At 38.6% G+C, this 26,756-nt stretch overlaps 1 long non-coding RNA gene across 1 annotated transcript in view; it reads right to left on the bottom strand.

Moving 5' to 3' along the window:
- Positions 1–21,893, bottom strand: part of LOC125696762 (uncharacterized) — a 53,986-nt gene extending 32,093 nt beyond the window's left edge. Inside the window, exon 1 of the long non-coding RNA XR_007378516.1 lies at positions 21,446–21,893. This is a non-coding gene — a long non-coding RNA (uncharacterized LOC125696762). The remainder of the gene's footprint in view (positions 1–21,445) is intronic.
- Positions 21,894–26,756: the final 4,863 nt, after the last annotated feature.

The raw sequence follows: 26,756 nt of genomic DNA, 5'->3' as shown, positions 1-26,756 counted from the left end.
CATTTAGAATACATAAATATGTGTGTGCAATTGGAAAATACACAGAAGACATTCAGTGAAATTTCTGTAAAATCATTCCACATTTTGTCCCTTTCTAAAGAGACAGGATTTTTGTATTCTTGTACTGAACTGCAGAGTTACAGATCTTGTTTCCTTGCTGATGTGCTGTGTCATCAGCATCACAATAACACCTGATAATGCTTATTTTATTTGTAGGTCTTTTAGTTTGAATATCTCAGTGAAAAGAAAAAAAAAACCCTCATTTTGTATTTGGAGAAAGTGGAACCTCTCACTCCTTTATCTATTCAGGAACAGAAGGCAGAATAATTTAGCCCTAATCATTTGCCAAAGGGTCCAGCAAAACTCAGTGGCTAGGGCTGCAGCTTAGATGTCCTGGTTTTCTGTGGAGGCTCCAACTGCCAGCCCTACCTGATGTGGTTACTGCAATGTATGAGATTATCAGCCATGATGTACAGACATGTATTTATTGGCAAGCATATCACAGCTCTTCTTCCTTATCTCTCTCTTTAAAAGATAAGCTACTTAATATTTGCCCTGTTAACCTTTTGAGCAGACGCAGGAACTTTCAGTCAGAAAATCATCACCAATATGCTCTGTTAGTATATCTACAGTAGTGAGTCAGACAAATGCTTTCTCTTTTTTGAAAGGCTGGAAGCAATGCAGCAGGACAGGTTTGTCCACCCACTGCATTTTGTTCCAGCAGCTCTGGCACAGAGCTGCATTTGGGATCAAATAGACTTAGGAAGCCAACATGCAAAGCTTGAACAGTAGACTAAAGTAAATATATAATGTCGTGGGAAAAAGTCTCTTGTTTGTTAATATTAGGTGATACAGAATATCTGTTGCTCTGGACAAGCAACCTGAGAGCTACTGGATTATGTTCAGCAATGCTGTCTTTATCTCACTGCACAGGTTGCCTCCCTGTGCTTGGTGCGTATGTGCAGGCAGAAGGACTGGGGAAACATTTAATTAAAGTCAATGCATGAATAATTTTTTTTTTTTAATTTCAAGAATGGGGAAAAATGAGTAGGGAGGGGGAGGTTAGTAGGAACTTAAATGAGAAATAGCTGGAGATGGCTTGTAGTAACACGGTAAGAAAATACGTGCTTTGGAAGTTTCAGCTGGCTACCTAATTCAAACCACTCCTGAAGGAAGGAGAAAGAATGAGGAAGTTAGCTTGTGGTCAGCAGCTTCTCTGCCCATGATATCCAGTTCATAATTATTGCAGGGCTACAGTTCAGTCAGCTTTTGACAAATGAATTACCAAGTGTTTTCTCTGCGTGTTTTCTATTCAAGTGTGTTTAGTAATAAATACTTGGATCCAATGGCATTTTCTTAGTCAAACACAGCCACTCCTAAGCATTAATAATAGCTCTTATTCTTTCTATAAGCCTCAGAACAAGATTCTTTTATTCTGATTGAAGTTTTCTTTACAGAAGTTGAGTATCTTGGACTTTCCCCATTCAAGTTAATTTTGACTAATTATAGCCCTAGCACTCTTCCTCTCCAAACCCTCTGCAACAGCCCACACACTGTGTAAAAATTTCCAGGAAATAGAACAAATCCTTGTGAGATTTGATAAAATGATCAAAATCATTGTATAAAAGGAAAAAGTAATAGCAGAATGACACTGGCACCAGGTCCGAATACAGAATTTCCTTACTCCTTTACTCATATTCAGTTTCCATCTTTTTAGGTTTGTAAAATGATCTTTCCTGAGAATATGCAATGCTTCCATTAGTCTGGCTTTGGAAATCTGTAAATAACGATTTTCAGTCCCAAAGATTTGAAGGAAGAAGTAATAAGCATAAACATTCTCTGGTAGTGCTATTATATAATTTGCCTGTATTTGCAAACAATATTCAAATAAAAAGGTATTCATGGAAAATATATTTTTTAAATCACTACCTAATTTTTTAGTTATATCGCAAAAGAGGGGCAGTACTCAACTTCATTCAATCCATATTTACAAGCAGGTAATACGAGGTCATATGCCTCTTTTGGTGATGGTAAATTAAAATTTAACATTAGGTGCTCTTACTACTGTTGGAACCTTTTTTATAGTTTTGTTCTCTGTATAAGCAACTCAGTTCTGTTCACATAAATGCCTGGTGGAAATACTAGCACTGACGATTTTTGTCTTCAGGTATTCCTCCTTTCTTTTTCTACCCACTCCTAATTACTGACCAGCACAGAGAACAAACAGAAATACATTTTTTTACAAGCCAGCCAAATGGATGCTTTTCCAAAGACCTCAGTTTGTTTTCCTTTAATAACAGTACCCTTTTTTTTTCTTTTTTTTTTTTTCTTTTTCTTTTTTTTTTTAAACCTTTTGCATTCAAGAGATGCCTCTTTTCCCTAGATGGCTTCACTTGAGCTTCTTTTTCCACTTCAGCGTTTTAGTTGCTCTCATAAAATGATGCCTGTTCAAATGTCTCTACTCAAGCTGAGACAGATCCAAAAAGTACTTGTAAAGGGTGTTGGCCACAGTCCTGAAAGCCTTTCTGCTGGCACTTCAGAGCTGTGAAGTGTTTGCCTACTCCATGGTCTCCAGATGAATGAGGAGGGAACTGAGCTTCCCCTCCAGCTGTGGATGACTGCAAGGTAAGCCACAGCACTTTAATAAGCAATTAATGAAATCAGGCCCATCTCGGCCTCTTGACCTGAAACTTTTCAAAGGTGACAATCGTTACCAAATTCAGCCCCCACTCAATGGTCAGTAGGGATGCATGTTGTGACCTAAATGTCTGGGTTTTCTAAGTCCTGCTTCAAAAAGGATTAAATTCTTGTAAGTCTCCCCTCTGCAAGTTATGAAGCCAGCAGGATTGTGCACTTTCACCTTTCCTACAACATTTTCACAAACTTACCTTAGTCAGGGAAAAAATACCCATAAGAGAGCTCTGCAAAAAAATTTCTTTTGTGAAAAAAGAAAGATTAATCAAGATCAAAGATGGGGTTGGAGTAAATTTCTCAAACTGTTTATAAAAATGGGAGATTAGAAGCTGAGAAAACTTTTTAGATTGACTTCCTATATTTCTTCATTTTTAGTTATTTTTATTCAATTATTTCTATATGCTTAAGCAAAAACCTCAAAAAGGGGAAAGAAAAAAGATATAAAAAGATAATTATCAGAATGAAATGCAAACCAGACCCTACCTTGGATCCGCAAAAACCCAAAACTACAAATTTTTGTGCTTACTTGGAGAGAAAACACTTTTCAGGATTCTTTTTGTGTGTGTGTGTGTGTGTGTGCTTGATGGGAAAATGCTTTCATTCACAGTTTAAAGAAACATTTTTGTTCAAATAGACACCATGGTTCCTTTCTGTCTTACTTTGGTAAAAATCTGATCAGGTGTCAGTGGTGTCATTATTTAATAAAAACAAATCTTTATTTTTCTTCCCTCTAGCCTTTCTCAGATCTATCTATCTGTATATTAAAAGATGTCTTTCTTCTGAGTTCAGACATCTCAAATAAGCAAAACAGGAACATACAGTCTTCTTTATCTTGGAAAAAGATATAAAAACAAAATGCATTAAGAGTATTTTTTTAAGAAGGTAGTGGGATTTTACAGCAAAACAAGAATATTCAGATAATATTTAAATAACGCAAGCTTAATACTTAAATGAACCTCATCTGCCATATCTTCCTAGAATAAGCATGAGTGATAAAATATGAGCTTACTAGCCAAGGCTTGAGATCTCACTTCTGAAGTATGGTCCATTGACAAGGTAGTTTACCCTTCTCCCACATTCAGGAAATCCTGGGAAAGCTCAATCCCAGTCTGGTGCAGCAGGTGACGCTTTAGAGACTGAATAAGACCTAGGAAACCAAGGAGCACATGCCCTCTGTAGTAGTTCACAGGCTACCATGACTTTTTAATGTCACCCCAGCTGCCTGTGAGAGACAAAAATAGATATGTCAGTGGCTATACTTTAACCAATTGATGGTGAGAGTTGTTGTTTCCAGTGATGACTAAGGCCTGCTTAAAAGTGCTGGTCTGTTCCTCACTACTAGGCATGGTTTGTGGAACTGAGGGTGAACTAATAGAAAAGCAGTGTGCCAGTGCCACAGCAACAATTTCTGTTCATGGTGGCACTATCTCATGAGGATGCCTGCTGGCAATTCAAGAGGGATGAAGTACAGTTGGTACCCAAGCACAGAGCTCTTCCCCAGCAGTGTCGCAGTCCTGTTGCAGCTCCCTGCTGAATCCTGCAATATTTTGCCTCTATTAATGTAGGCAGCATTGGGTCATATCTTTTTTCGTGCTGCTTATCCAAAAGCTGGGTGAGAGTGCCTTTTAGACCAGTGACAAACAAATGACAAACACATTGTGAGGAGGGTGTGCTGTCAGACACCTATGGCACAGACTACAGAGTTGCACCAACCAAGGATAACAAACACACATCTCCATCTAATAGATTTCTTCATGTCCTTTTGGCATGATTGCACTGGGGAAACCCATCCTTCCCAGGAGCCGAATGGGGTTTTTCTGCCCTTGGAAGGAACTGAAGGGCTGGGAGGCAGCAGGCACCCCTCTTGCAGCTCATGCAGAAGAGATCGTGTTTGCATACTCAGGGCACAAATAAAGGCAACATTTTCCAAACTATTTTAATGTAAATACAGGGGCGTCCACAGCTACACTAGCATGGCAGTTTGACTGGGATGATTGCCAAAGAACAAATTTAATGCACTGTATTTCATTTGCTCCTGACAATGGATAAATGGCACTCTCTTTTTGCTTAAATAGCATGCCCACTGCTGTCTACGTGTCTGCCCACAGGTGTTATGCAGCATGAACACTTATGTCTGTTAACATAAATTTGTTAGCTTGTGTTTGCTTCCCTCTTCTAGCGTGGCTGCTAAGTCAATCAAACCAACAAAAATAAACAAGTACAAACACTTCTTGCAAAGTGTGGAGGCAGCAATTAAAGCACGCTGAGGTAGGGTGCAGGGTTTTAATCACGTCGGCTCTTGGCCAAAGAGCCTGAATAAGTGCTTCCCCAGCCATGTAGGAGGTAGGAGGAACTTCCTCCATGTCCCCAGCAGGGAGATTTATCTATAGATTTTGTTTAGGGCCGTGCCCTCAGCCATGCATTTCTACCTACTGATGGATCTTCACATCTCAGAATTTGCCTCCAACGCAAGTATTTCTGCAACCATTTTAAATATTAATGATAGTCCAGTTTTTGTAATGACAGTTATTTTTGACACGCTAACAAGCTTCTCTTTGGGTGTGTTTATTATCTACTTTAAAGAAATGGTGACAGTTGTTTCTTCAGTGTTCCTGAAACATCGGTGCCAAAACAAAGCAGATATTTTGCTCTTACACATTAACAGGGAAAATAGGTAATTTTAAAGCTTCCAACTCAGATTTCTTTTTTTATGAGACGAGCATGCAAACAAACAGTTTGTTAAATTGAAAGTTTTGTATGTAATAGGACCAAACTCAAGGATAATGCTGATGACGGATAAGGAAAAATGTATCACTTCAATATTTTTACTTTAGTTATTTTTAGTTATTTTTAGTTATTAAGTGTATTAGAACATAAATATGAGATGCGGGGGTGGGGAAGAAAACCATCATACGGTGCTCCCAGAATTTCAAGCTTTCCATTTGATTTTCTAATGCTGTGAAATAGCTGGAAGTGTATCCCAGATATTAGCATACAAATAGTTACACTGAATTGTTTATAAACATCAAACATTATTTATAGCTCTCTCACACATACATCACCATGGAAACAAAGCAATTGTTGTACTATTAGGATGCAATTTCCCAGCACAGAGAGGGAGAATGGCAATTTATCTGCATCTGGGTGGTTTCACATTACTGTTTGTGGTCACAGATCTCCACTCCAAAGCATCTCTTGGATGTGAAATTAGTTTTGATTACTGAAGAAAAGATTAGATCAATATAAGGCAGTCAATTTGAAACAGCAGAGCACATGCGAAAACACTGCAATTACTGCACAGGAGTGACAGCAGTGCTGATTCAAAGGCAAAATGAGGAATTTTGAACCTGGTGCAGGCCAGGGTTTTCCATCTTGCCGTTGCTGATGGCCAATGCTTGTTGCCATCTGCTTGCTGGCTGGCAGCCTAAATGAAGCAGTATTGATTACAGATTGCAAATATAAAAAATTAGCATTCAGAGGCACTTATAATCCCCCCAGTTAGGTTGAAGATTGAATGGATGAGAAATCCTTTCCCTGAAATAAGATGGATTATATGCAGCATCAAAATTTAAGGCTAAACATGCATCTGTCAATATAGTGGCAGAGATTCTCAAGGATATATATGCTCACATATACAGATACATCCCTATTAGGGATGTTTTTTGTATGTATGTGTTAAAGATATAGCTTAGAATATAAGGCATTATGATTGCTGCCTTCCACCTGTCACCTGACATGGAGAGTATGATACAAAGAAACATATTCACCGTCCTAACAGTATAAATGACAAGATGATCACACCTTGGCAATAACAGCTTTCTACTTGGTCATCCCTGCGTAACCGGGGCCCTCCATGCGAGTTAAAATATAATGGATGATAATTAATCACAACAGCATCCATGGCTTAAATTAATCATGTATTTTAAACACAACAAACAAACAAAGCTCTCAACCAGAACTGTCAGTCCTCTCAATCCAGATGTGTCAGAGTGGGCTGACAGAATCTCAGAATCTCACACTGAAGCAAATTTTGCTGTATTACTGCTGGCAGCACTTCCCAACTCAGGGCTGCGAGGTCACTCCAGAAAGATTGCTTGTAGAAAGTTCCATTATTGCATGAATTCCATTTATTCCCCAGCTAGATTTGATATGAATTGACCTTGCTTTGTGTCTCATTAAAAAGTGCTCCTGAACTCAGAATGGGAGATTCCTTTGTGCAGTCTGTTCTAACACTGAAAACAGAACAACTCCTCTATCTCTGACAGAGACTATTTTTCAGAAGGGGAAAAAAGAATCTTCTCTTTCCTAGCAGATGTAAGTGCTGCAAAGTACTTTGGGAGCCTTTAGGATAAAAACTGCTCGAGTAAACACAGGGTATAATTATCATCATCTGCCATCTCTGCAAATCCATACATTTTATATTCCACTTGAAACAGGAAAAAAAAAATCCTCAATGGGATGTCTTCCAGCGAACCAATTTAGCTAATGAGAGTGAATATCAATGACTGCTGGCTAATCAGAATGGTATTAGCATAAATTTTACTTAATGAGGACATATTTGGCTGGTGCCAGGAGCAAAATGGTACTGAGCTAGAATGTAAAATGCAAAGCGTGTGTAAGTCTCAACTGAAAAAAACAACAACAACAACAACAAAAGCTGCTAGCAGAGCAAATAAACAGGAATGTATCTGAAGTCATGGTTATACCAGCACTTTCTATGCAAGCCAGCATTTTCCCCTCACTTGAGGCTTTTCAAACTTTTTCATTACTACAGAATCTTATCATCCATTTAACTGTGATGAATAAAACACCCTGGGGAACAGCCTGACAAGAGATTCAATTGAACTCTTTTAACCTCGTGTCGGTAGGTAGATCACCAAGGGAACTCGCTTTCTTTTTAATTTAAGGCATGTAATACATGCACTGTGCTTCACAACCAAAGTATAATTTTTCCTTTGTGTATTGTATAAGGCTCTGTTTTGAAAAATGCCCAAATACTGCTCTCAGCTTCAAAAGGAGCAATGTAACATTGCCCTCTATCTGCCTGCAAGCAATCTTCAGCAAAAATTCCCATCTGCTGCTGTTGTCTTGAAGGAGTTAACTTCTCGCCACATCCAAGTGCTGCTATGCACAGTGCAATTCTTCTTTATATATCTGCTCATATTAGACAGTCTGAGAAGGCTCCATGAACAATATGAAAGATTTTTGTCTGCAGCAACATAAAGGGGTTAGAGTTCAATGCTCTCACAAAATATTTAATCTTGTGAAATGTTATTTGTAGTGTCATTCTTGTATATACCTGCTTTGAAATTCCTAACCCGAGATTCTTCTATGTAAAGGAATATAGGGCAGAAGTGTTCTTACCTTTGATATACTATAGGATCTAACAATATTTAACTGGTGAAGTCATTTTTGTTTCCAAACCTATGTCTCAAATATGCTTGGGAACATGGAAACTCACAATGCCCTTATTCATGACATCAAAATGAATTCCATGGTAACACACTGTGATGACAAAATACATAGATTGCAAGGTCACAAGTCACACTTAAGAACAGGAGGGGAGAAATTGTTAGTTTAATGAATAACAGTAGACAATTCCAATAGGAATAAAAATAAAAAAATAACATGCCTAAAGTAAACGCCCTTTAATGCACTTCAGAGTCATTTCAACTTAAGTAGTTCTTCAAAGGTAGAAGGCTTCCATGGGCTTCACCTCTGCAGCAAATTGAAGCACATGGTAAAAATGAAAGCAAGGCACTGTATGGTAGTGGTCTCACCTGCTGCGTTTTAATTCTGTGTGCACAGAGAGAAAGTGCAACTGCAAGGAAAAAAATAGCAGAAAAGGAATCAACCATCTCCAAATGGTTCTTTCACTTTTTTACAGGGACCTGGTTTTCAAACACAGTGACCAGCCACTTCTTGGTCTATAGCCAGGTATTTGAAATATTTCTGTAACAGTCAGCAACAGCAATCATGTTTTAGCTTTGTCTCATGAATTGCTAGTGATTCCATTGCTGTTTGTTTGCTGTAAACTATATCACAACAAAATGATTCAAATTTACTAGATTCTAATGTACACAGACCACTTCTGAAATTTATGTCATTATGCACCCCAAATATTTGTAGGTAGGAGAAATCACCACAACTCACTCATCACCTAAGTACAGCATAAAGAAGAGGAAGAGAAAGGAGAAAAGCAAGGATAAAATTACTAGTCTGGGGTCTGACCAAATGCCAAACATCTTTAAGACTTTGATATTGCCATCAGCTCAGCTTGTAACTTCTCAGTACAATGAGAGGAGAGATTTGTAGAATAAGAAAAAAATGAACAAGAAAATCCCATGGTTAAGGGAATGTTCTTGAACATGGTATGTCTTAAGCATGAAGCAGTCTTTCCATAAAGGTGTGGCACAAAAGATAACAAGAACACATTTGAATGAATCTTTCCTTCTACCTCTCATGATCAAAACCTTCTTTGAAACTGCAACTAAAATAAATCACACACAGTTCATTTAACATGACTGTGTCATAAAACTGACCCTACATGGTCTACGCTTACCACACTTTGAAAGGTCAAAGGAGAGGATGAATTTCCTTTAACCTCTTGCTTAAATAGCATCTTATTTTTATTAGAAAAGATGTTATTTTTTTTACCATATCATGGCAGACAGCCCTATCCCAATACATCCTTACATAAACAGTGACTGAAGAGCCAAAAGGCAAATTGCGACTTAAAATCTACAGGGAGAAGCTCAGATTAGCTTTCTTTCCATATATGAGAGGAGAAGATTTGAAAGGCTGGAGCACTTCAAAATAGATGGGGGAGCAGCATCTTTGATTTTATTTAAATGGTGTAAAATCACTGGATTATTCCAAAATAATGAAGCATCGTTTGGTAAGACATTAACATATTTAACATATTCCTGCACTCTGCCAGTGATGGGGATGGTAAAATTCCCTTCATATTATACAAAAATGGCTTGACGGCTGCATGCATACTCAACCACAGGTGGGGGGTTCTTCTTAAATTGATGTCTATCATGTGATGCTTCATAAGCAAAGAACAGCAGGCCATGCTGCTTTATTCAACCGGGTTATGCTTTTACTCTTTCTTCCTGCATGTGAAAAGCATAACAGAGAGCTAGTAGAGCAGAAGTAAGATGTGTTTTGTTAGTTGTCTGAAGCCCTGGGGCCCGGAACCGGATAAGTCCTGATATTATACCCTGGATTGAGCAGAATAAATCCATTTTGTTTCCTACAAACATTTAGCCATTAAAAAAAATATGAGATAGAAAAACAGACTTTGCTGTCTGCATGCCTTCTTGTAAAGCTCGTATTGTGGAAATGTCAGAATCATTAGGTCATTGGCATATATTTTGCAAGCTAATGCTTCTACTTTAATTCTCACTGGGGACTGCATGTCTGCTTTTCAAATAAAACCCAGACTGAAGAAGGTGAAGAGAATTTAAAATGATGCTGGTAACACTCTATGATGGCTGATAACACTTCTAGATATGAATAATTGGGATAGATCAGCCAACTCTGACACAATCACAGCTTTTTAAGTACCTACTCTCATACCAATCCCCCCAAAAAAGTAGTTGGTTAGCATTAAAATTGTCTCATAAGGACTTGTGGCTCCTTTTAAATACACAATGAGACATGTGAATGAATGAAATTTTAAAATAAATATGGCATGAGAAAAATTTAATACATGAAATGATGTACATATAAGATAAAAATGGAGGGTCACACTCCAAGCAGTCGAATTTACTTCTGAATCACCAGACAGATGCAGAAGAGGCAGTCACAGAAACATCAGACTCCCTCCAAAAACAGTTACTCCTCTCTGAAAACACCAGTGGCTGATAAAATCTGGCACATGTTCAAATAAAATGTTAACACAAATGGGCATATAATGCAAGAAGCAACACCCAGCAATACTTCATCCACTCACAACTGGATAAAGAAGCCTCAAACTTGGCAGAAACTCTGTTGCCTGCATCCACACTCCCAAAATCAGCTTTCCAGCCCTCCCTTGGAAACACACAATTCTTCTTCTCCCATAAAGATGGACTCATTGCAGAAGATGTCCAACTTCACCAGAGGCTCCTGGAGGGTGATGGCACCCCCAGATTTCCATTCTGAGCTTGGGGCTCTCATGGCCTTAAACATCTCCAAATTCACCCAAATCTCCTGAGCGCTACCTGGTTTCTCACTGTGGCTTGCTGAAAACATATAAAACCACAAGTTTAGAATGATTTTGGTACTGCTTTATAAATCAACCCAGGTTTATTTGCAAATGAATTAGAGTCAATAGGCAAGCTAGTGAACTCAAACAGACCTTAGGACAAATGCAGTTTTTATTTCTAATTTCTAAACAAATCCTCAAACTAAACAAATTCATGCAAATCTCTGTTTTCGCTGTGGACACCTTGCGTAGCTCTACCTAGCTGAAGATTTCTTGGTTGATTTTACAATTCTGATCCATATTCAGTGGTTGTATGCTTCATAAGAATCCTACAGGATATATCCTGACTGACTTTCACAGAAACTCTATGTACTGTGACCCACTAACTTAAAGTTACATAGCTTCAATACAAAGGAAAATCAGCTGTGAGCACTGAAAGGTACCATTCCACTGGCATCCTTCAAGCTGTCCATTTCACTTCTGAATAATTCAAACTCTCTATAGGACTGGTATGGTCCTCACTAATAATTTAATAAATATAAACTCATTCTAAAATTCTTTGAAGTCAAAATATAAGACCTAAACAGATCATGGGCAATTCATAAACATGACTCTGGAGCCATTAAAGCACAGATGTGCTCTGAAGCCTGAATTGTACTCTGGCATAGGAAGCTTTTCAAGTTTTGCTGTTCTCTTCAACTTATTCTTATTTGTTATTCTAATTAAAGTCAGTGTGGCTCTGCAACCTATGTTGTGTATTACAGATAAAATCGCAATAAATGTTGAGACATTCCTTTGAATCTGTAAAAATGACAGTTGTATTGTCATGTAGAAACAAAATACGGGTTTTTAGGCACTCAGTTTTCATCTGTGACTGCCCTCCCTCCCCACCTTTTGCACTGCAAGAGTAGGTGAAATTGCTAGTAAATCAGAAATAGAAAATTAAGTTTTACTCAGTTCTGCCTGTGATTCATTCGTGTCCTTCAACTAATCAATTTGAGCAGTTTGAAGCTTATTGGGAAAAGGTGAACTCCTAAAATATTGTAATAAAACAGTTTTCAAAATGTGTGCACAAAAAACATTCAAAATATATACTATGAAATGTAAATAATCCTAAGCAGCAGCCTCTGACACAGAACAGAATATCATATTAAGTATCATCACCTTCAGTGAGCATGTGTGCACTATACAAAGGTGATTCACAAGGGAAACTGAGGAAATCTGAATTAATTCATTTTCTTAGAAATACTGTGGAAGGCAAGTAAGCTTGGAAATATCTTCAAAAATAAAGTACATATTTTCACAATTGGCTTTGCATATAGTTTTTTTCTCCAATTATTGGCTCAGTGGTACATATATTTTTTCTCAGCTGTTACAAGTTCGCCAAACATTAGCCTACTGTATTTTCCTTTCCAGATCAAGCACAAGAGGAACTGGAACATGATTAAAAAGAAGGCCGTATGAGAATATGTTCTTATGAGAATAATGTGGGTTAGGGTAAAAGAATGTCTACATGACATGCTGCAAGAGGACTAGCCCTCTAAAAGGCATGGAGCATTTTGATTTTATCCTGTTTTTAGAGTTAGCTGGCTTCATGGAGAGCTCCCTCCACTTCTGTATCTCATAAGCACCTTGTTTTCATCAGATGTGAACTTTTTTTTTTTTATTATTCTATACAAGACTTGCTGTACTTTATAAGTTGTAATACAATATTCTCTCTTGAGTGATATTAACTCATGAGCATTAACTGGTGCTGTAAAATGGGAGGTAGCCTCCAGAACCTGAGAAAAAGATAAAGGGGTAAGTGCAGGGCTTGGAAAAGCTAATACTATCCCCAGCACTGCTTCAATAAAGGTAACAAACAACAAATTGGGAAAGGTTCAAACAATATTTGCCTCTTCATGTAGACAGTGAGTTGTACGAAAGCAAAAATTGCCATGATTTTGAATTGTACTGGGTCAGAAGCACAAGGCTTATTGAATGGAGATGAGCAAACTAGTTCTCATTCTAGATTACAGGAACCACAATGATACAGTTGTAGGAAAAATGAATGCATGGGAAAAGAAATTTCCCAGGAGAGGTGAGAAGATGGAAAGACTTCTGAGATACATATAACAAATGCAAGGGGAAAACTGATATGATTTAGTTATAAGAAGGAAGCTTGTAACTAAAGAAAGGAAGCAGGGACAGAAGGAAGCAGGGATAGGCTACCCAGGAGGACTGCAGAGACACTGCCTAATCCTTCAGGGTTGGAGCTGTGGAAGACAAAACTCAGCTGGAACTGGAACTGGCAAGGCATGTGAAGACAAGAAGGATTTTTGTATACTGACAGCAAAAAGAAAGCTAAGAGTAATATGGGCACTCTGCTCAAGGGTATTTAGTGAAGAGGGTCATGGAAAAGCCTGTTACACAGTACCTTTTTTTTCTCATTAGGGTTTGCCCTAGGTCTCCCAGATCCCTGGGACCTAGCAGTGTCCTAGGGCAGGAAGCAGTAAGTATCCTCAGCAAAGGAAAAGTGAGATAGATGATTACTTAACCTATATGGACATGCAGGACCTCATGGAGTGAAGAAGATGGATGTTGAAGGAGCAAGCCAACATCACTGTGAGACTGCCTTGCCATTTCCCTCAGTCATGGAAACTGGGAGAGAATTCTAATCACTGAAGAGATGCAAACTTCACTTCCATCTCCAAGAAGGTGGAAAGGAGGATCAAGGTTGATCAGTCCTTGGTCCTTGAGAAAATTATAGAGAAAATCCTCCTGTAAGCCACTTGAGTCATGAGGAGGACAAGAAACTGAACGGGAGCAGTCAGCATAGATTTACCAAGGGCAAAACATGCTCACCAACCTCATGCATTCTGTGGCAAGGGAAAGGCATTGCACACTGTATATTTTGGCTCTAGCAATGCCTTGACTGTGTCAAAGCCCAGAATAAAAAGAAACACATTGTGTATTCCCATACTGTGAGGTAAAGGAGACGAAAATGAGTAGGACTCTTTTCAAAAGACAGCTAGAACCAGTAAACAAAGTAACATGTTTTTATAGCTTAGATGCATATAATATATATAGCTTATATATAAAAAAAGCTATATAGCTTTGATGCACAAGTTATTCTCATATGCAGAGAGTGTATACAGGCTACTGGCTAACTGGAGTCATAGAAACAGTTTTGAAGAAAAAACCTATATATGTTGAAAGCAAGTTGATAAAAGCTTTCTTTGATACCACTGGAGTGAACTCAAGCCGTTATGTGTGAATATGAACTTCATGTGAAAGTATAACAAAATCTTGAAGAAATAACATTTATAATTGTTTTCTTATAAAACATTTTCAGGAAAGGGAGTACTTACTCAAGGGGTGAAAATGCCTGATATTAGGTTGTTAAGAAAGCGAATGCAGTAGGACAGAAGCCACTAAAAGGTAGAAAATATATCTTCAGATGTTTTTAATGGCATAGAAAAGCTATCAACAGAATATAAAATGAAGTTAACAGAACCCAATTTCCTTGTTACATACGTGCCAACACATACCTAGAAGTGTACTTAGACAATAACTTAAGGAAAAAGTTAGACTTATTACTCCAATCTAGCAGAGAATACTGATGCCCCTTTAGAATGGGTCTTTTCTATGCCAGCTCCTGAAGAGAAAGGAGAAAGTCTTCCTACACTTAAATCCAAAGGCAAGACATTGTTATTTAAAAAAAAAAAAAAAAAAGTTGTTGTGTTTTTTTTTTTTTTGCCAAATACTCTCATCTTACCATAAATCTGGGTTGTAGAATGTTACTTTAGAAAGATAATTCATTTGTGTGAAATTTTAAATTGCTCGGTTTGAATACAGTGCTGTTCTGTAAATTGCTCTGCTCCCATATGATTTCACAAAAGGATGTCCCAGCATGGGAAGATATGGAAGGCAATAGAGTTTATTGATGGTATTTTGCTGTGGGTATAAACTTGATGTGGTGTAAGCCAGAAACTTAAATTGAGGAGTAAGGGCAAACTGAGGGATGAATTCTTAACATTTAGGTAAAAAAGGAGTAATGAAGGGGTTCTGGAGGTGGTGGTAGAGGTATAGCAGAAAATATCAGTATTTTTCTACTTACAAAGAAAAAAATAATAGATTTAAAAGATATATATATATATATATATATATTCAATCTGGTTGCCATAACTATTGATCCAAGAACATTAATCTAAAAAAAAAAAAAAAGAAAAAAAAAAGGACAGCGTATGTAATTATAACAGGTAGTTTAAGGACAGTTAATGAAGAAGATGCCTTTCCTTTTATTATCTGATCACAATTGCTATGCAAAACTGCCCAATGAACTCACTATGAAGGCCCTGCAGCATCTTTTCCAAAATGCTATTCACCAGAGACTGTAGTTAGTGCCACTAACTACATCTAGCTTTAACTGGATGCCAGCAATATGGACAGAAAAATGAAAAAGTTCCCACACTTACGCACATATGAAGAAAAGGCTCCTGTATGAAATGGCAATACTTGCAGAAGTAGACTGCAAGCCGTTTATGACAATGGCAGAGAAAAGAGCCACACAAACACAACTTTGATTGAAGAGGTTACTCTTTCATGTGCAGTTAGATGATCTGTAGCTAGAACATAAACCTGGAAAAGACTTTTTGTCTTTTCCATTCTGTCTGAGTCTTAAATAAAACGGAGGTAGTACAAACATGAAGTCTGATGTTGTTCATGTAAATATGTTCAAGAAAATATTTTCAGTGTCAGACAGGATGCAATCAGTCACTGCAAGAGACCATAATGCAAAAATGAGACTTTGCAAATGGTAATACCAGTGATTAAGGTTGGCTGTTTTAAATGTAAGCCTATTTTTTTAACAGCTTTGGGGGAGAAATGTATGTTGTAGATGGTACTTTACTCAAAGGCGCTAGATCGATAGTGAGTAAAAAATTTAAATAGGAAATATGAGTACATGAAAGATTGGAGAATATTGGTTAGAAACACATAGAAATTGGCTAAGAATTAGTGCAGATATAAAGGGAAAAAAACATTCCACCATGACAACAAACATAATACTACAAATATTCAGAAAATGTGGGGGAAAAAACAATACCTTTGTATATACTGTGACTGTAATTTTAAATAAGGCTAGGCCTAAAGCCCTCATTTGGCTTAGATAGGCTTTATATTTTTAGATGAATAACTCCTTCATGTTTAGGGTTTAGATTATTCCTAATTTCCAGAAATATCACCAGTAGATTACATAACTGTGAAATGCGTGATCTGACATATAAAATTTCTGTTTACATATAAGAAATTACCTGCCTTGGAGAAACAAAAATGCTGCTTTTGAAAAATTGTTGATTTTTGAAAATCTTTATAAATAGATGGAAAATAATTGCAGCAAAAGCCACACCATGTCAATACATCATATGATTTAAAGTCTTTGTACTCACAAAATAGCACACACGAGGTATTTGAAAGCAAATGCTGTTATGAAAATCCCTTGTTCCTTGTGTAAAATAAGTTTGTCCATTTCTCTGATGATATTACTAAGGGGCATATGAACAGTGTCTACCCCAAACTTGCACAAAAGAAAGAGGAAAAAAAACACTCAGAGGCTCAAAAGCTCCATAACAGAGTACAGTAGAAAGAAAATGAGGATCCAGCAACTGTGGAGGAAAGAACTGTGAAGAAAATATTGTAGAGATCCACAAGCAAAGGAGCACAAGCTCAGGCTTTGCAAAATTTACTGTACTGTCAATCTTTTCTCCCTCTTTCATCGAGAGATGAAAGGGCAATGTCTCCTCAGAGATGTCTGACACTGTTTTGCCTCCTTTAATTCAGAGCTATTAATGTAAGCAGCTTGACTTTAATCAGGGGTCCATCTCTTTTTCTTCCAAACTCCTTTTTAAAGCAGCCACTAATACGGAAAATGCCAACTGCTTTTTGGTCATCACCTAACACACATGATGACAGGGCTTAACTACCATACAAATTAAGGTACACAACCAAGACGATGTGAAAAGGGAAACAGAAACAACCAAAGTTGACTATCAAGAGAATAGCACGGGAAAAACAAACTTACTCCTTGACTATGGTATTACAAATTTGTTTCCCTTCCTACCGCTTCCAGCTTCTTTCACTACAGTTTAAAGATACAAGTCATTTCTGGGCAAAGTGAATTTTGAAAACTAAGTGACAAGATTCAAATTGTACATATGGATTTGTCCCAAGGAAAATTGCGCCAAGACTGCAGGATGCAGTCCACTCACAAAATCTGCTTCTGTGAAGTTGGATCACACAGCTAGAATTAATCAATGGTAGGAGCACAACATCTCTGAAGTACGTTTCTAGATTTGCAAGTAGAGACTTACTGAACTTTTACAGCCATTTGGCTGATCTTGGCCCCTTCCTTTTTCTCTGCCCCATTCTATGCATTTAGACCTCAATGAAGGAAAATCATTTATAAATGCACTTACCTTTAAAGAGGTGATTAAAGCCTACAGGCATCAGTAGCAAGCAAGCATATAATTACTTATGTCTAAAATAAAGATGAGATTTATACACTTTAAATGCATTCCTAAAAGAATTTCTTACAAGAGATATTTCCATAATCCTGTTTGCCTATAAAAAGCACAAAATATTTCTGTAAATAAATAAAACCAGAAATGTGCTCTTGGGAAGTATGTTTAATTAAGAAGCTGTGCATTTTGATTTATTTGGAACATGATATATTTCAGCATGCATTAATTTCTTTAAACATAAGTAGTGTCTGTGTGAAGTGATTTTCAAGACAGCATAGCCTACCTTTTGATTTTTCAAGTATAACATCTATGCTTCTACTGTTGAACCAGTCACTAATGGTCACTCAACCACAGTAAACAAAAAAGCTTCCTTCCCTTTTTGTATGGCCCATTTGATGCTGTTTCTTGATCTTGAATTAGTTGTTGACTCATATCAAATGCAAATCAAACTCTTTCAAAGTATGAATCACTGCTGCCCGTGGTTAAGGGGGTAAGAAGAGATGAGAAGGGAAATATTACATTTCTGGACAATGCTGATGACTGAGAGCCGGTATGACTCATACTTAAGAGGGCTGATAGGCCCTTTCAAGTCAACAACTTATGAGATTAAGAAGCAACTTCAAACAGGACTTTCAAAGGGAGAAGAAAACATGAGCTGTAATAAGCAACAGAGTAATGCACACAGCCACATCCGGAAGTCCTCGCTGATGCAAGATTCCCATTGACATGAATTTCATGGTTTGCAAGAATTGCTCTCAAAGTTCATGGTTTAGAACTGTTTGTCAGTTAGCTGGAAGCTTCAAACAGATGGAAGTCCACTTAGAAGAGTTTTAAAGTAATGATTATTTTGGTCAATTTATGTAAAAGGAGAGTAATCAAGAGAGCTGAATGTCATCCCTCACAACCTCCTTCCTCTCCCCCCCCACCCAAAAAAAAAGAATTTCTTATCATATATATGACATTGCTATGAAAAAAGTGAGCATACCTGTAGTTACAAGGAAAAGGTTATGGGGGAGGAGGAGGGGTTCTATTTACTGAAAATTACATATGGGAGATAATAGAAAAAGTAGCATTCAATTAATCATTTTGGTGCTAAATCTAATTTTATATTATATGGGAAATTACTGTTGAATTAGAAAAAATGTCCATCCCTACAGCAAAACATGACTGTTGAAGAGAAAGAAGCAGCAAAAAATACATTAGAAGATCAGTAAGTCAGAAATGTACCACTAAAAACTGAGAGAGATTTTTGCTGTTATTTTAAAGATTACTTTTGTGTTGAGATGTGATATTTAATCAAAGCTCGTTTTGTGCATTACTTTCCTACCTACCACATATATTACTGCACATGAGCTCCTTTTATATTTGACTATGCCGGATTTAAATGCAAAACTCATAATGCTCTCTTTGGAGGACAAGGAATCAACATGTCTTTTGTGTATGAGCAAGATTCTGTCTTAATCCTATAATAATTTTCTAATTCCTTTCATATTCTTGTCAATAGTGCTTAAGACAAAAACTTGGCAAAAGAGCTTTAAAATAGAGTAAAGGTGTTGCTCAACTAGTGTAAAAAGAGCAAGGAAGCAAGGAGATTTACCTAATTTTAGAGAAGCGGTGAAACACATATTTTTACTTAGAAGAGGGTAGTGGACTTGGTTTCGAGTCTTTAAGAACATTTTGGATTAAAGAGCAAACACAATTAGGATTACTTGGCAATTATACTGGGGTAATCAGCCAATGATCCTGCACAGAGATATGCAGCTTCTATCACTTCTGCCCAAAGGAGGCATTGTACTGAATGGCAGTGACCCAATGAGTGGCTGCTATCTGCAGGCAGCCATCCATCAACCCTCCTCCTCTGAAATCTCTGGACAAAACCTTGGCCCCTCACCCCACCAGGCATTCCTGTGGAGGGGGGCATCCACAGGGACTTTCTGCCCAGCCACAAGCTGGGGCTGTACCATCTCCTGGCTTCTCCTTCCTGCTCCTCCAGACGGTGCCAACTGACTGCACTAACCACACATTCTGATATGACAGATTAAACACCAAGAATGAGGAAATCAAACAGCACACAAAATCCACAAGGCAAGCTCGCTGGACAAATATTTCCAATTAACTTTGCAGTTGGGCCAAGCTGAGTCTGAAGCTGGCTCTGTAATCAGAAACCTCTCAGTCAGCCGGGCGGGTTTCATGTGGTTGGGCTGCTGTGCTCAGTCTGGCAGCAGAGAAGCTAGTCCTGTGGAAAGGACATGGTGGGAGGATCATAAAACTGGTGTTTGTGCACTCTTTAAGGCAGGCAGTCGCTTATTTTCGTTGCTGTTTAACAGGCAAGTTAAGGGGATTCAGGTGCAAAGTCCCATGGGCACATCTGGAAACCCAGGGACCCAGGAGCTATGCCACAGCAATGCCCCAGTTATTTCCAGCTCTGAGAAGATGTTTTGCCTCAGCCCAGCCTTTCTGGGAAAGCAAGGTGGGACACCATGTTCATTCAGCATGGACAACACAGGCACGTAACTATCTGCATGACTTGTAACTAGTGCTTAAGACCTGCCTGTCATAAGTACTCCTGAATGCAAGTCGAGCACATACAATGCTTAAACCAACATCAGATCCCTGTCTTGCCAGACCCTCAGGAACAGCAGCTTTGAAGTTTTGGCTAGCACTGAAACAGTTTCTGTAAAATGCACCACAGATAGCTTCTAATTTGAAAATATTAGCATGAATAACAATGTGTTTGATATGCATTCAAAGTTATGCACTTCGTTAAAAAAAAAAAAAAAGCCTCTAATAAATGTTTGAGAGAATCTGTCTAGAGAGGGGACTGATACACATTTGTGGTGTCACTTCTGAGTTGTTTAAATTTGAAATGGGGAATTAGATTGATTAGATTTTCCATTTTAACTTTCTGGTTATCCTCTGATGCTAAGTTGCTAATTACATGCAGGTGGTGTAATATTCAAGTGATGAAAATTTGTGGCACAGAATACTTACAGTCTTGCATAGACCCGAGTCAGCAACGCTCCACCAGATTTACAAAGTAAAGCCACAAATTTAACAATGAATTCCTGCTTGCGAGGAACCAGCACAAACAGTAACAACTCTTGTCAACCAGCAGCACCTCTTGTGCACCTCAGATCAGACTCTGATGGAACTGATGTGTATTCATCATTCATTAAGGTCATCTTATGTGTGCTGGGTTTTCAGCTTTAAAACCTTTTTAAAACATAGATTCAAGTATCTTAACATGTACCTGGAAACTCTGGAGGAATAAACTCCCTGGCAATATTTATGGGTTTTGCTTCTTTGCTTATTTTTAATTGTTTAGTCATATTTTACATATCAGTATTTTCCGTTTCCTCAACAAAAATGAGGGAATACAAACCTGGAGTAGCTCACAGTCCCACCTGCACATTTTGCCCTTCTCTTTCTATCACTGGGTTTGTATTTCTTTAGGACAGCTAGCCTTTGCAGCCTCCCTCCCTCTTCTAGCAGCAGCAGCACTTAGCTTTGAGCTGTGCATAGCCATCTGTCCACATCAGGACTTAAGATGTGAGTTGTGCATGGCATCTGCAGGCCTCGAGGAGCACCTCTTGCTCTCTCCACATAGGCTGGAGACACCTACCACACATGGGCATTCTCAAGGACCCCAGTACTTTGCAGATGCAAACTTCTACATGTTAATCAGGGCTGCAAACAACCCTGAATACACCATTTTGTTCAGTCCAACATGCATAAGTGATTAACAGAGAAGAACATTGAGAATAAACATTCCCTGATCAGAATAGACCAGCCTAGATTTCAGATTCACCCATTGCAAGTTCCAGTCCTGTCCTGCATTTATTTGCCCCAAGATGCTGTCTGCTTGAAACCAGGAGCCCATTACATTAGGCTAAAGATGCATACACAGAAACAACAACAAAAAGCGGTGGAGCTTCCAAGAGCTGGCAAGAGTCTGAATGAGCAGTGAGGAAGAGAGTTGGAAGGACAGATGGAAAGTGAAGGCATGGAACAATGCATTGAAAAGCTGGAGTGTCTTAAGAACAAAAGTCTCACTTACTTTCAGCAGAGCTTTTGAAAACTGCATCCAAAATGACTTCTTCATGGTCACAGAAGGGAAGCCAGCAATGAAGCTGATACAGGAGCAGCAGTCCAGTACCCACAGAACCCCACAGCTTTCCTAAGAGAGCTGGAGGCAGGCTTCATACACTACAGACTACCAACTCAGGATAGTAGACCCATCTCAGAAAAAAGTTAAATACTCCAGCAGTGCTGCTGAAAACAAACAGTATGGCACTGGCACTAATGCTAGCCTCAGCATCCAAACCACTGAAAGGAAAACCATGGCAGCAAGGCTTGCTGAAGAAGTCAAAACCTCATGAACAGTTATGAGGGAGGAGGAAAAGGATTTGCAAATTCTGCAATCGTCTGTACAAAGCTGCATCAAGATGTACAGCCAGTGAGATCCTCATGGTGCAGTGAAAAACGTGCACCTGGCCCATGACTTAGTGCAGGCTTAAGGTGAGAAAACTGCAGCTAGGAGAGAAAACAAATATTAACTAGAAGAAATTAGAAAATGGAAGGAGGGCCAAAGGGCAGGGAACAAACCCAAGTTCCTCTTTTCTCTCATGCAAGCAACAGAAGATTTCAAATTTAATGAACAACCTTGAATTCTGTTGCTTTTTTTTCCTTTTCCTTCCTGTGGGGATTTTTTTTTTTTTTTTTTTTTTTTTCCATTCTAATATAAGGTTGACAATTGCAAATTATGTTCTTCAAGAGATGGCTATGCAGTTGTAAATAATGAAGTGGCAATCCTTCCCTGCCAAAGGGGTGGCCTGGGTCCCAAGTACTGAAGAACAAGCCTATGTGCCCAATTCTAGCCTTCAGCACAGTCTGTTGTGACCAGGAAGGATCCCTCCAGGGAAGCACACCAGGGAGCATATTGCAAACATGGCTGCTCCCTGTTCTGCAAACACTGCCATAGTGCTATGCCAGAAAGGAAAAGACATCCAAGACACTGCACAACCTGCACAGAAGCTTGCTTTATTTGCAAGCTGTATTTCCTTGACACAGCCATGTAGCTGTTTTTAGCACTCTCTCTGTAGATGACTTCTGACTGTCAACTGAGGCTCATGCAGGTTTTTGCAATTTTCTCTAATATGACTTTGGTAATATTACCATATGCAATGCCAGAAATATAAAAATTCTAGTGATGCAAGAGACTACAGAAGTGATGTCAGAGGTTGAGACACAAGTTTTTAACCTAACCACACCAAAAACCCTTATAAGTCTTTCAAACTCTAACACTGGATTGATTCCTCCATCTCTTACCCTTAAAAATATTCTAAAAGTGAGACAGAAGAGGATAAATAGATTAGAATCAATTATTTCCCGACCTGATTCCTGTGCTTTTACAGGGTGCATATTCTGGGGACTTTCCACCATCCATGGTTCTGCTTACTGGGAGGCAGGACCTACCTGGATTGCAGCAATCTCAGCTTATCTCAAAAGTTCATTGGTTTCAGTTGTCCTGCTTCTTCTCTGAAGTCACCACTCCCTGCTGGTTTATAAACTCCTTGCCCTTTGGCAGGACCTTGAGACTTCAGCAGTTTTTACGTACCCAGTCTTCCAGTGGGTCCTGCTAGGCTCTGGAATCAGAAGTCACCTGTCTGGCCTTTTTCCATGAAATATGGTATTATTATGGACAAAGAAGCAGAACACAAGGAGGAAATACAGTCCAGAATAGTCAGCGTCCTCATTAAAAATTAAAGGTTTAAACAATTAAATATATATTATGAAAAAAATTATAAAAATGATTAAAAATATGAGTATCTTTTAAAGAATAAATACAAAGGAAAAATTTAACCAGTTTGCTGATGGAAAGCAGGTTCAAACATACCATCTTACAAAGCTGTGTGCTGCAAGACAAGGTTGACTCAGAAGCTAAATTTTGTGGATCAAAGCTCACCTTGCTGATGGCACTAAGAACTAGGAATAGTGAATTTGGTGTTCACATGTCAGTGATATTAGGAAAAGGGAGAGGACAACAGAAGATATGAACAAGGGGTTGTCCTGAGAAGACATAAGTGAGAGCTTCCAGAAATGTTGCAAACAGAAAGGACAAACTTGGCCTTCCTCTGGCAGTGTGGTGTGCATCTTCACCTGGCAATCAGGGCCCAGTGTGGCCTCTCCAAATGCACAGCTTTGCACCAAAAAATATTACTGGCTTGCATCACTAGCTGTTATGAAAGGTTCAGTTAGGCTTGGCAACCACTGCACTATAATGACTGCTGTGGTTTAACCTGGCAGGTGGTTGAGCACTGCACAGTCATTCATTCACTCCCCCCACTTCCCAGTGGGACAGGGGAGAGAATAGGGAAAAAAGACACAGAGTAGAACTCATGGATTTAGATAAAACTATCTACAAAGATAAAGGAAAAGAGGAAGGAATATATGTACATATATGAATGTATATAACAAGTGATGCACAAGGAATTGCTCACCACCCCCTGACCAATGCCCCTGAGCAATAGAAGAGCGTGAGATGAACTCCCACCCCCTTCAAAACTTCTTCCACATAATATCATATGGTATGGAATATCCCTTTGGCTAGTTTAAGTCGGCTGTACTAATTCTGTTTCCTACCAGCTCCTTCAGCCCTTCACTGTGAATGGCCTTGGCTCTGTACGACACTGCTCTGCAGCAACTATAAGCATCAGTGTAATATCAACACTGTTTTTCTCCTAGAACAAAGACATAGCAGATCATACCAGATGCTCTGAATAAAACAATTCTATCCCAGCTGAAACTAAGACACGTCTAGAACAATATTGTTCTTCTGTAAATTAACCTCTTAAATATACTCAAGCTAGTAATTATATTCGTTAAGTTTCCTACTATTTTAGTCGGGTCTGTTGCTTTTTGTTCATGATGGCGATATTGAACAGGAAACTTTCTTTCTTTCTTTTTAAATAATGACAGGTATGCTTCTCCTGAAAAATTCAGTCCTGCAATTTGGTTTTGCTTCATGGATACAAACTCTCAGGAACAGATTCTAAGGGACAGCTCTTGAATCTTCTTGTGGGAAAGACAGGTTACTTTTCCTGAGAGACATTTTAGAGCTTAGAGAAAGTGCATTTGTTGAGTGAGAAGCATACAGTTGTCAGGGAAAATAATTCAAAATGAGGGAGCATTTTAAAATCCTTTCTTTGGTCAATGCTGGCAGTAAAAGTCTCACTTGAAATACTGCAAGAAAATACAGCTAGCCTGCATGGGGGAGCTGGGGCTGAGCAGGAAACTAAATGCAGTAATTAACAGAGAGATTTTAACTATGAAGCACAAAACACAGCACAGCACATGGACGAGGGCATACTTTCAAATATGGCAAAGGACTTCAGTGACAGTTAATCACTCATCAGCATGTCCCAGCAAGGATTCTCCGATCCTTTCTTATTGGGGTGATGCTGGGTTCTTGAGTCCACATTAGGAGATCACATTTTGTGAAAATGGTGCCAGATGGACGAGCTAAAAGAATTCATCCTCATTGCTTATGCAGAGAGTGGTCTAAAGTAGCGACAGTGGAATTATGAGGAACGGGATACAGAGCCTGCTGATTATTCAACCATGAGGGTACGCTGAAAGATTTCTTTCTAAGCCTACTCTAGCACAACTTCTGCACTGGGCCTAGACAAGTCTGATTACTGTACACACTGTGCACTAGCTTGGCAGTGAAGTCATTCAGTAGTCTGATTAAAATAACATCTTCGAATTCCCTTTTTGTTGTAATTTACAGTCTCTCTCCTTTGGCTGAACCTGCCAGCCATCCTGGAGGTGAACAAAGAGAATGTGCATAAGTTGCCAATTCTGGAGCCTGGTGTGAGAGAAAGTCTTTGTTTCCAAGGCCTGTATTTACTCTGGAGACAGTTAATCAAAGCTACGCATAGCATTGTAATTCTTCTGTTACTTTCTTCATACGGGTATGAACTTGGTGTCTGATCCATGGGACTGTCTTTCAAATCCCCACAGTAGGCAACTTAATTGCAACTTACTCTAGGACTGGTTGAGACAAATTCAAGCTTTTGCAAAATGGCTTTAGGTAATTAGATTACATCACTACTGTTGTTGTATTTCATATTAGCACCATGGACACCAGCACAGCTGAAATGAATATCGAGACTGTTTCAGCAAAAAGCCATTTAACACAGCACAAAAGGAGACTTGCAGGAGCCCATCCCCATAGCAAGGAAGAAGTGAACATTTGGGACAATATGATCAATTTATCAAATGTCTAGCATAAAATCAATGGACAGTATACACATACACATCTAAAATGAGAGGGTGATAAAGGTGTGCAGGTTAGATGTTCTCTCTTTGCTATAAGCCCTCCTTTAATAAGCCAGATTGCTTCCTACCATGCGTAAAAACTGTACATATGGAACCAACATCTGATGAATCATTTGTCTTATATTCAAAAATCATATGGAAAACTTTTCCTAAAGTTCTCTGCTGACTCCAGCAGACACTTATTTTTTATCCAGGTACAGCTGAACAAAATCATAAATAATTTCAAATGACCAAGTTGCTGATTTGCTCCATTACACAAATTCTGAAGTCTATGATTCTAAGGCAAAGTAAAACTACACTGAATCCACTCAGGCTATTGCAACTCTGACAAATCTAGTTGAGAGCTTTGCTATGAGGCTCTGCAGTCTCCTTTCAGTGTAGAATTACGTATGGAAGAAACTTTCCTCACAAAAGAAATGGTGTGCTGCTTAACATGCAAATACTAGAAATCTCTTTTGAAATACAGATACTTGAACAAACAGATTTGTAAAGCTAGTAAAGGCTTTTTAGCATGGGCATGGATGCAAGTTATCCTAGATAAACATTAAATATGAAGATCACTGATTTATTTTTAAACTACTATTTATTTTTTAAATGTCTCCATTACACAAATGCAAACAAAGCATACTAGAAACAGAGCACTCTGTGAAAAGTCCCCTGAGCACTGCCTATGTGCGTACATCCAGCCCAGAATGTGCCTTATGGGCAATGACCTCCAAATAATTCCAGCCAATCTCCTTGGAGAGGATGCTGCTATATCTAGGATCAGTTCTGGGTGGTCTCCAGTTGCACCGGAGAGACTGTTTTAATGCAGATAGTGTTGTAAAGTATTTTGTGACTCTTAAGGAGATGGTGGTAAAAACTGCAGTTTGTAACATGGCTTCTTCACCATCTTTATGAAATGAACCATACCAGCACCTGCCTACGTCATGTTTGTTTGCAATGAACTTTTGCCAGTTTGTTCTGCCATTATTCAGATGCGGAAATTAGGCAAAGAGCACTGCATGCCGGTCTGCAGGGCATTGGGC

This window comes from Lagopus muta, chromosome 1, assembly GCF_023343835.1.
Source record: "Lagopus muta isolate bLagMut1 chromosome 1, bLagMut1 primary, whole genome shotgun sequence".
In the NCBI taxonomy this organism is placed as follows: domain Eukaryota; kingdom Metazoa; phylum Chordata; class Aves; order Galliformes; family Phasianidae; genus Lagopus; species Lagopus muta.
This window is presented reverse-complemented; position numbering and strand designations above follow the sequence as displayed.